Consider the following 10,989-nt stretch of genomic DNA (forward strand, 5'->3'; position numbering starts at 1 on the left):
AGCTCAGCCTCTTGAGGGAGACTCAGCCTCCTCAGCAGTTAGACAGCCACCGATGAAGCCACAGGTTCAGTGGAGCCCTATGTACAAACATCACATCATGATGTTAACAGACCTTATTTTTGAACACTGCACATCCTGTATTCCAAGTGGCTGGGCTTAAATGCTGTGTATGCTGCCAGTATGGCTAAATGTGTGTCAGCAATTAAGGACCCCAGGAGGTCTCTCTGAAAACTGATGTACAAGCTTGTTCAGCTCGCCTTGCAACATAAGTTTTTCCTAGCAGAATATGATTGCTGTAATATGGAAGGGAGCTTTGCTCTACACATGCTAAGTACCCTTATCTGTCAAGTGGCCTAACTAACATAATTAGATTAAACTAAGAGGAATTGAGCCAACCTTGGATTCTGACACTCCTGTTCAGGCCCAGAGAAAGGTCTTTGAACGCAAAAACCTGCCTATTCATTCCAATGGTATTAATTGATCTAATAACAATTTTAGATGTACGTTCTCTTCCTACAGAACAATTACTAGTTCATCCTGGAATGATCGGCATGTATATAAATCAGAATAAAGGAATCTGATTTGAACTGTTAGCTAAGTTTAAAAAAGCTGAAGCTGCTGTGTGTTAATGTGAGAGCCTTTGGCCAGCTGGGGAAGAAACCCCCTCCCAGTAACTGAGCATTAGGATTGTCAGCCTGAAGTCACTGTCACACAGAGGATATGGGAGCACGAGGAGCATGTCCTTTCCCATAAGTCAGTCCATGGCTACAAATGTAATGGAATTTGCAGGGTTTTGTGACCATTTCTGCTCCTCAGACCAGCATTGAGAACAGTACCTGACTCCTATGGTGTGGAAGCAAACCTGGTTCTACTTCAGAGGCAAAACTCAAGGAGATGGAGAGGGGTCCTGGAGTCATAATACAAAAATCACTAGTTCACACTGACATAAGCCAACCTGATGGAGGATAGTCAGATTAAGCAGCAGGTGAAGGAAATGCAATAAACAGAAAAATGAAGCTTCTGCTCATCATGTCTCTATGAGATTAACAGGCAGAGTTTAAACTTAAAAAGTCAGAGACGAAAATGGATAATGAAAATGTTACTTTTTCTTTTTTACTTTTGTAACAGCTATGGTTCTTGAGTTCTTCTTTTGAAAGTTGTCATTAATGTGGCACTATTTTTTAATACAGTTCAAAGTCAGATCTAGCTGGTTACCATAAAACTAAGTTATCCTCTCCACAATTCACCAGTTCTCTTAGAGACAACTTTCTCCATAAGGCATCTGCCTTATTTTTAGACAAAACTGTGGCTATTAAATGTCTAGTGCCAGGGACTACTTCTCGCTTCCTCTCCTCTTTAAGTAAACCTTTAAAAGACAGAGAAATATCTATACTACAGAATGATTCACACCAGGTAAATAAATGCATTTCAGTTGCAATCAGTCCTTATTGATTTGAAGTAGTATTAAGCTTCTTTAATCTCGTCAATTTGAGAAAGCATGCACAAATGAAAAGGAGTGACTTTAACACTTTAGGAGCGGGAACTGCAGCTTGCAGAGAGCATCCAGCAAAGGAACAGGAATAATTTTATGATGACTGGGCTAAAATCTATGCCAGTTCACAACTTCTGCTACGATTAATTTGATTTCTTTGCTTCATTCCTGAAAAATTAACCTCACATGATAACCCTTATACAGTTTTCACAGTATTTGCCACTGAAGAACTCAAAATACATATAATGCTTTTCTAGTTCAATCTGATTGCCACTAGGGCTCCTACCCACTTTCACATGGAAATTTAGCTTTTACTCCCATCTGCAACACCAATCCACCTTAAAGAGTATCAATGAACATATGCAACAAATCTTCTGAAATGGCTGTGCACAGATGCATGCATAGGAATACCCCCCACCTAATGCTGAAACACAACCACCTCTTCAGTGAGCAGCGTAAGTAATACAACAGCTTGTAGCAACACTGCATAATCATATACTTGGCCTAGAGCAAAAATTGGAGCAGTGGGAATGTACAACATTTGAATCAGGGTTTGTTGGGAAAACATTTCTCTTGTGACATAGAAACCTTATTGACTGCAAATATCCAGAACTTTGATGGTATTGTCCTCAAAGCTGCTATATTCAGCAAAAATAACTTCAGCAGTAGGATTAGGACAGCGATTTTGTTAATAGCTGGAGAGAGCTGGCCACATGAGAACGACCATTGTTCCTGCTGACAGTACCTGTGCACTTCGGGGAAGATTTCTCCTCGTAAACACCAGCTTACTTCTCTTTGAAAGTTCTCCATGTGTACAACAGGAAGCTCCAGTCCTGCAAAATCTGTATTTTCTGATGAGAGTGTAGTCTGAGATGGTACAACAGTCATGACACTGATTTGTCACATACAGTTTCCACATTCTGCCTGAATTAATCTCTCTTTAGACTCGGCTCCATAGTGAAAACACTTTGAGGTCTGAATTTGTTCTTTCCTTTTGTTCTTTAATACTCCTGGAGAGGTGAGATCTGATACTCCTGTCCATATGAAATACCATCTATTTTCCCAAACTCCCCTATTAATTTGAACAGGATAATTTGGCATTAGAAATACCATGCAAATGTTTTAATGAGCATTTCTGAGGTCTGTCTGTGCTGACAAACAATTCTGCCAAGGAGTTTGCTCATTAAACAGCAGTGAAAAGCAAATATGCGTGAGACCTGAATACATTTAAATTAAGTTTTTCAGTTGCTTAAGTAACAACAACAAAAAAGTAGATAATTTCCCTGTATTATTGTTAATAACACAAAGGTGTATTTCTAACATTATTTAAAATTCAGTTTTTCATTAGGTTTGAGATCTCTGGAAAGTCCTTCCCTAGTAAAAAGAGAGAAACAGAAAATCTCTCTTTTCCCAGTGGTGCTTGTTACTGATGCAGACTTGCTGTCAAATTGTGACTACACTGCAGAAAGATACGCAAATCAAAAGCGTTCATATACTGGAAGTTTAACAATTTAGCAAGTGGAATATACAGTTCAGATAGTTAAGAACAGAGAGTAAGCACCAAAAAAATGAAAATATCTTGTCAGTTTGAAGGGGTTTAGTATAATTTAAGAAATGTAAGAACATTATGCATATGAAATATTATTCATATAAACGGCCAGATTAGCTGAATTCAGTTCTACCACCAAAGCTGCCTTCTGCTTGGAAAAAAAATACATGTTAAAACATTGTAATTATCGAAATTATTAATTTTGTAATTGGAAAACCTCACAGAATGAGTTGCAATTACAAAATTTCAGATCAAACTCCTTAAAACTTAATTCTGTAACTAAAAAGTATACATATACAAAATCTGCAATGTTGAAAAGCTGAAGCAAATCAGTTTGCATAGTAGCCAATTGTTCACTAGTAAATATGCTCCACCTTTCTGCCAGGAAGCAGCAGATGAATTCTTGCAATTCCCTTTGTAATTCTGATCCAAGTCCGTCTGAAGCCAGTGGAAAGATTTATATTAAGACAGCTTATTAGGGCTTTGTTTTTCATGTGTTTGTCTCACTGAGATGAGTGTTTATTTCATCTTGGTTTTTTTTCAGGCTTTCCAGTCTCAACTGTAAGCCCTGTGAACAGTTGTTTTGTTTTTTTCTTGAAACTGAGATAATGTTGAAGAGAAGGCTGTTGGGTACCAACATTCTTTTGTTACTGGTCCAGGAAAAGATTCCCAATTGTATCAATTCAGAATATACTTTGAAACAAATTCTGAGATAACAAATCATACTGACCACAAAAACATCCTCAGGTGACACCGGTGAAGAGGGAGAGTCAGTTTTGAGAGGCGATTCTTGCTCTTGCAGGTGTGCTCTCACAAGGCTGGCAAAGTCTTTATTTTGGGGAGTTTCCATGGAAATGCTGGCAGTCCTGAATGGAAACAAAAATATTTAAAAGAAGATGTTAAAAAAAAAAAAAGCATGATTCGAATGTGACTGAAATTTGTATTTTTCTAAGAGTAGAAAGCAGAATATTTTTTCTATGGTTTTAAAAATTTGATCTAAATGAAATCCACAGACAAATTCAGGCACAGTTTTACAAACTGTTGTGGGTTTGGCATCATAAGGAACACTTTAAGGAAGGGCTTTTAAGAATCTGCAAACATGAAGTGTCTCCTTTTATGTTTTGTTGTCTGAAATAGGCAGATGTTTTCTACAACTTGAATTTCCATACAACGAAAATAATCTTTGCAAGGGTGAAAGTGGCTGCTTCCAAAAGTATGTACCACAAAAATCCAAGGAGGTTTTATTTACTTTAGAAATAGCCTTTAAACATTTTGAATGCCTAAAACAAAACTTTCATTGCCATTTTAAAGAGGAGTCTGCAACACTGATGGGGGCTTGTTAAATTTCATTTTTCTTTTTTTTCCTGAAAATGCAGTTCTCTAGGAAACTCTGCAACTGCCTTGCAGCAGAACAGATTGCTTTAGGGAGCGTTCCCTGTCACAGCAAAGGAGGGCACAGGCTGCAGTGCAGTCATCATTCATTACACGTTGCAGAATGACCCCTGGAGCTATAACCAGGCATTAGGCACCAGCCGGTTTTGTACAGTCCCATCAAGAGCAAGAGCCAAAATGACCAAGACAACGATGCAAATGTGAGGGCAGTCCTGGTGCTGCATTAGCAAGCCATGAAGGTGGCACAGATCCCCAGGGACTTCAGGAAAAGATGAGGCAAGCCACCTCCTTGCTGCACTCACAATAGATTGGGAAGAAGGCCTGAGGAAGGAAAATGTCATTGTGCCTTTCCCTTTGCTTGCTTTAACTTACAGTGGAAGACGAGCAGTCAGATGGCCCAATGCTACGGCAGTTTCAGGGACCTGCTGGCAGTACTATTTATACACTGTGGTTGAAAAATAGCACTGGAGAGTGCCTCTGTTAAAAGGTCTTGGTTGAAAAAAAACAATTCCGCATCTGTGAAAACTTACAAAAATTGCTTTCCTTAGTGCAGAAACCGGATATATATTTGTTGAATCAGGCTCTTAATTAGGTAGGATACAAAGGCCTTTCTCCCCCCGTGATACTTCCTGCTTGACAACGGCGTTCCCCCTGCCTCCTGTGAATCCTGCTAAAATGTGATATGGGATTTTTTGTATTGTTACTTATTTCCACAGAGATACCATAGCAATGAGCAGTGATCTCCTTTCTCTTCCCCTCCCCTTTTATATTCAAATTTTTCCAGGCCAAATTTCTTCCCGCTTACTTGGGCTGGTCTTCTCATTAAAACACATTCTTCAAATGACCCCCAATCATTTGCCCTTCCTGTCCATTCTTGGTTATGCCAAAAGTGTTAGTTCACAACAGGAAACCAATAGCTTGTGCTATCAGGAGACATTTCCTTCACAGCACAAAACGTCTGAATAATAATTTCAGGCAAGGCTTCACCCATTTCCTGTGAAAGGAGGGAAGTTTGCCTATCCCAGTCCCTCAGAGCTCTTTGTTTCCATCCCTTCGTGACGTAATGCTTTCTGCACAGGGAAGATGGATCATTTTCCCTTAACAGCACTAAATTCAATATCCTGTGTAAAGTTTGATACTGCTCCTCAGCAATGAAACACGTAACATTTACAAACAGTAAAAAATTACACTGGAGTTTATACTTGTGGTGTCTCTTTCAAAGAAATAAACTGAACTTCTGGTATCTGGAAAATTGTTATAATGAAAACATGAAGGCTAAAGACAGTTTGCTTTATTAAATGTACTTGCAGGTTGTTTAGCGCTACAGCTCTGACTACTGTGTATCGTCCCAGCAGATAGGAGAGCCCATGTGTTGTAAACTCTTGCTGAACACCAGAAAAGCCCCAGACTAAAGTGTCCATGTAGTGTCCATTTGGCATTTCATTGCACAGGAGTACTGCAGACTGAGAAACTGTCTCAGGAGCAAAACACATCAATTAAGCACATGCTTAACTTCGTCCCTATATAGCAAAACATTCATTTAAGCAAATACTGAAGCATGACTTTAAGTGATATGCTACATCAAAGCCTTAATATAATAGCAATGCTAAATTGTTAAAATTGGAATTATCAAGCAATACACATTAGCTTTTCAGTGCTGGAATATTTAGGGATATTTAGGATGTGTAATTTTAGGCAAAAAAATGTGTTAAACTATTCTTTATCCAAACAAAATAAGCATAGAAATCACTACTTTTTTTCCATTAAACCCTACAGTTAACCTAGTTTTGTTAAATCATGAAACCTAGAATCAAGATATTTAGTTTTCTACATTTCTTTTTAAATCTTAATAAGGGCTTATATGATTTTTTTAATCACCTATTGCATAAAGCAAGAAAGCTTAAAAGTAGAATTTGTCAGAGTTTGAGGACCTTTAAAATAGCTCTTGTCACAGTTGCTATTACAGTGCAGTCTTAATTACATCATTTGCTGTCACACAAAAGCCATAATAAATCTCTCTGTTAATCTGAAGACAATAAAATTTATTACATGTCCTCTGTGTATTTGTCATTTGAAATGTTTGAGCCAACATGAAATACTGCATCTCTTATTCTAATTCACTTGTTCCAATCAAGAGGCCAAACAAAGTCATTTTCTTCCCTCCTTTAACAGACACTACATGCATTTCCTACTGTTGGGAATGCCCCCTCAGCCGGGATTCCACAGGTAGTAGGCACCTTCCTCACAGAGATTCTAGTCATGTTTGTGTTTGCTAAATAAACCATTTTAACACCTCTCCACTAGAAGGTGTGTTCACAGCAGCTTTGTGTTTCAATGTCTCTTGCTTAAAAGGCAGGCATGTGATTTCCTTGCTGAAGGTTGGTGGGACCTTTGCATATCGTGTTTTCCATTCCATTTCCAGAAGTACTATTGTCAGTTATGGACCCAAGCAGCAGAGAGTCTCTGCGCTCAGCAGATCTCATAGGCCCTTACCACCTTTCAGTTCTCACTTTCCCCATCAGTGCCTAAGATGTGAGATGTCAGCCTCTTTATATTTGTTTCAGAGGAACTGTGAAGATGGATTTTGTTTCACTTCAGTTGGGGCTGAGGAGGGTGTTTTGCCCTCGGTGTCTCTCTCAGATAAGAAACTGTTTCTGAATTAAAAAAGAAAAACCAACCTGTAAAATATTGTTCACTATTTTTTAATTTTCAACCTTAAACTGGGACATCTGCCTGAAAACATTCTTTGAAGGCGATATCCCAAGGCTTTTGCTGCATCTTGCTTTTCTTTTTTCCCTTCCCACTTTTGAATCCCTTTTCATCTGGGCATTTGAGGATGTCTCAGCTACATTAAACTGTGTAACAAAATCCCAGCTGGTTGTTCATTGGGGGTTTCCAGATCTGTAGGGCCAAATCTGGAAACCCTTTGTTCTGGCCATGTGTCTCCACAGCACAATAACAGGTGAGCTGCAGGATCTTCTGACAAAGCAGTGCAAACAATTGACGCCCAAAGAAATTGGCTACTGTAAGGCTGGGCACGCTGAACATGTCTAGTTGTGCCTCATGGCAAGAAAACCTAATGACTGTTATTCTATCAGCTATTAGAGAAATACAAATGCCAAGGTATGGACATGCATACTTAAGAAAAAAAAAAAGTCAGGACAATCATCAGAGAAAGCTTCCTGTTAATCCCAAGTTTTAATATCACAGAAGCATCTCTTATAGCAACTGTGGGAACACAATGACATTTTGGGCTTGTAAACCTACATTTGCAAAATGCTCTGAGAAGGTCTGCGGTTAATACCACAAACTGGCAAGAAGTGTTGTCTAAATCCCCTTCTTCCTATTATTAGCTTGTATAATACTGTATGTACTTCAGTAAACTTCACTACAAATCCCACAAGAATGGGAGTATTTATATTTTGCTATGGAATAGATCACAGAACACTGTCCATCTGTTATAATACAAGAGTAAATTATGCTTAAACCTAATTCTCTAGTTGGTGAGCTGAGACCCAGGAAAATTAGAAAACTTGATGAAGACCACACAGGAATGAATGAGAAAGAAGAGGCAACATAGCATAGTCTGTTAGTCATTACAGACTGCAACTGCACGTACCAGCTTCTGTGACCCATCACACAGTGCTAGTGTGCAGATGGTTCTAGACTGCTCTATACTACACATATAAAAATTGGAAGAGAACAGTAGTGTCCTCACTGCAGCAGCAATAGTACTCTCTGATATGGCTGGAGGGAAGGGAGGAGAGGTGGTGGAGAACAACCCTCATAGAACAGGCAGTGCCAGTAGCTGGGAATGATCAAATGTCCCTGCTAAACTCGCAGAGGCATGAAAGGAGCTAATAGCTGACATTTTTAACACTGGAACTTTCAGGCAAGTAAAATCATAATTTTACCAGAATAGTGATATAAACATTGTATCATATATAACTTTTGGCCTAAATTCCTGTTAGGCAACAGAGCAGTCTTGGAAACTAGATGCCTTTGTAATCTATGCCCCTTAAATAGGTTAAATCCTTCTAACACCTTTCATGCCAACATTTCTTCTGTGTAGTGCTCAGGCTCTCATTGTGTTTGACATTTTATTTCCACTATTGAATTGTCTGTTCCTTGTTCTGCTCATTCACAGTGCACGCTGGCCAACCTACAAAAACGTAGTTTGAATGTTTTAAACTACACTAATATATTTTGACTGTATCCTCGCTGACACAGAGGACTGTAATGCAGACAGATGTTCATTGTTACTATATTAAATAAAGTAGAACTCCCTTGCCATATTCTATATAAAGTAACAAATGATGTAATGAAATTCTGGTCAACTGAAAATTCTATCATTATACCACACAGCATCCCCATAAGCAGTCAGAGGCTAAGTCACCTGCCTGAAAATCCCCATGAACACATCATCCTTACAATCAGAACTGTAACTGGTTTAACCTGACGCACTGCTAATTGACCGTGTTCAGTAATAGAAGTATACTTTTCTCTGCACTGGTGAAAAGACTGAAGACTTTGCTCTGTTCACGATATATATACATCTGTACACACAGGGTGTGAAGAGCTGATTAGAAGAAACATGATCTGCAAGTGGCAGGTGAGACTACTCAGGTAGGCAAAGGCAGAGAAAGAAGGAGGGAAAGCCATGCTTAGAGAGAAGAAAGATGTATGCTCCGAAAGAACTTGTTGCAGCCAATTTAACAAGTTTCTGCTCTCTTCCTTCCTTCCCCCATCCCCACCTGCATAGCTGTTGTCAGTGACTGAGTTTCTAACACAAGCCCACACACAGCTGTAAGATCACAGCTAAAGAAACAGAAGTGCAGAGTGCAAGTGAGACCAAATGCAAGCTCTATAAGTTTATATCAACACTGAAACCAGCTTCTCACAGAGCTGTGTCTGGAAGTGTGAAAAGAAAAGAAGCAGGGACAGAAATGAGGGAAAAAAGGCAGTGAGCTTTACCTTAGGCACTGTCTGACTACAAACAGACTTTTTACCCTTGACTTAGGTGACTGTGGATCACCTCTGTGACTTCCTCACATGTACCAGGGTGGCAAGATGTACAACACAAATGGACTGGGGAAAGCTGGGAGCAGCAAATGGCCTGTGTGTCCCCACTATACTTGAGGGAGCAGGAAAGGAGGGAAGAGCAAGCACTGCTTTTATTAGGGAAATTTTCAGGCAAGAGAACCAAAGAAAAGATAGCAAACAAAATTTAAACTTTTAGAATTTACAGATGGGTGCCCAGTTCTTCAAAGGAAAATGTACATGTGTGGGTACCATCCAGCCAGTCACATGCTGCACAGGAGACTTGGTTGTGGAACTGAGTCCCTTAAATAAGTAAAATGGCTTTGGAAATTGGGCACTGCAATACAACTCTAGCTGAATTCAGTGGAAGATGTAACAAAAAGTAGTCCTGAGAATTCTGTACTTCTAATAGATTTGAAATGTTTATCTCTCACCCTTTTTAGAGCCCGTACAACACACTATGAGTAAAGAGCAGATACTCTCTGGAAAGTGGTAAGGCAGAAAGGAGGAAGTTCTGGATTAGCAGGGTACCTGGAGAGAAAAGGACTGAGAGCAGCCATTCCCAGCAAATGCTGGGGCTTCCAGGGCAATCTGGTATGATGCTGGGCTTTGGAGGCTTTCAGAATAGGACCTCTAGAGCAAGATCATGAGCACTGCACCATACCTGACTGTAGGACAGTAGTCTCTTTTATTGGAAACTGAATTAGCAGGAGATCCCCAGCACTTCCACCGCATGACCATAGTTCAGCACCGCTAGCAACACTGAGGGTTGATTTCTCTGGTGGGACAAATTTGAGTTTGTCTCCTGTTGAAATGAAAGGCAACAATTAATTGGAGCATTTGAAGAAAATGAAGTTAGGAGAAATCCTAAGAATGCATGAGGATAGCAAAGCTTTGTGCTCCATAAGGCAGAACTTTGAGTGCTACCACCATTTGCCTGAACAAGGCAGAACTACTGTACCGCCCAGAGCATGGCCACACAGACATACTAGCACATGACAATTAGTCTTACGCAAAGCACCACTGACACAGCTGTATTGCTTCTGGCTCTGAGGAAAGCTTACTTGTACATATACACACAAGCATCTACTTGTATATCTACTAAGCAACTCGGACATACCCTAAGAGATGCTATAAACAGGTTAAAGCAGCCTGGATGCATCTCTGAGAGAACTAAGATGATGTTTCTTACCACGATTCACAAAAGACAGAAACAATAATTTTGCAAACCCCAGTCCCATTTAAGCTTTGCCTGATTAAGGGTTTCAGACAAGGGATAAACTCTCATCTGAGTTTGAGCCTTGCTATACTGCAATTTTGTGTAGGTGCTTATTTGTTCTCTCCTAGAGAATTCACTGCAAAAAAAAGAAGTACCAGTGAGCTTTCAGTAGGAAGTATAGGGAGGAGGAAGAACACCATATGGCATTTCCCAACTGTGTTCATACCACATGCCTTTTACATGTTTACATTTCTTTACCATGGTCTGAGCCCAACTTCCAGGATAACCTTGAACCCT

This window comes from Neopsephotus bourkii, unplaced genomic scaffold, assembly GCF_033783945.1.
Source record: "Neopsephotus bourkii isolate Nb327-2 ecotype Australia unplaced genomic scaffold, CSIRO-AGI_Nbou_v1 NB_1572, whole genome shotgun sequence".
In the NCBI taxonomy this organism is placed as follows: Eukaryota; Metazoa; Chordata; class Aves; order Psittaciformes; family Psittacidae; genus Neopsephotus; species Neopsephotus bourkii.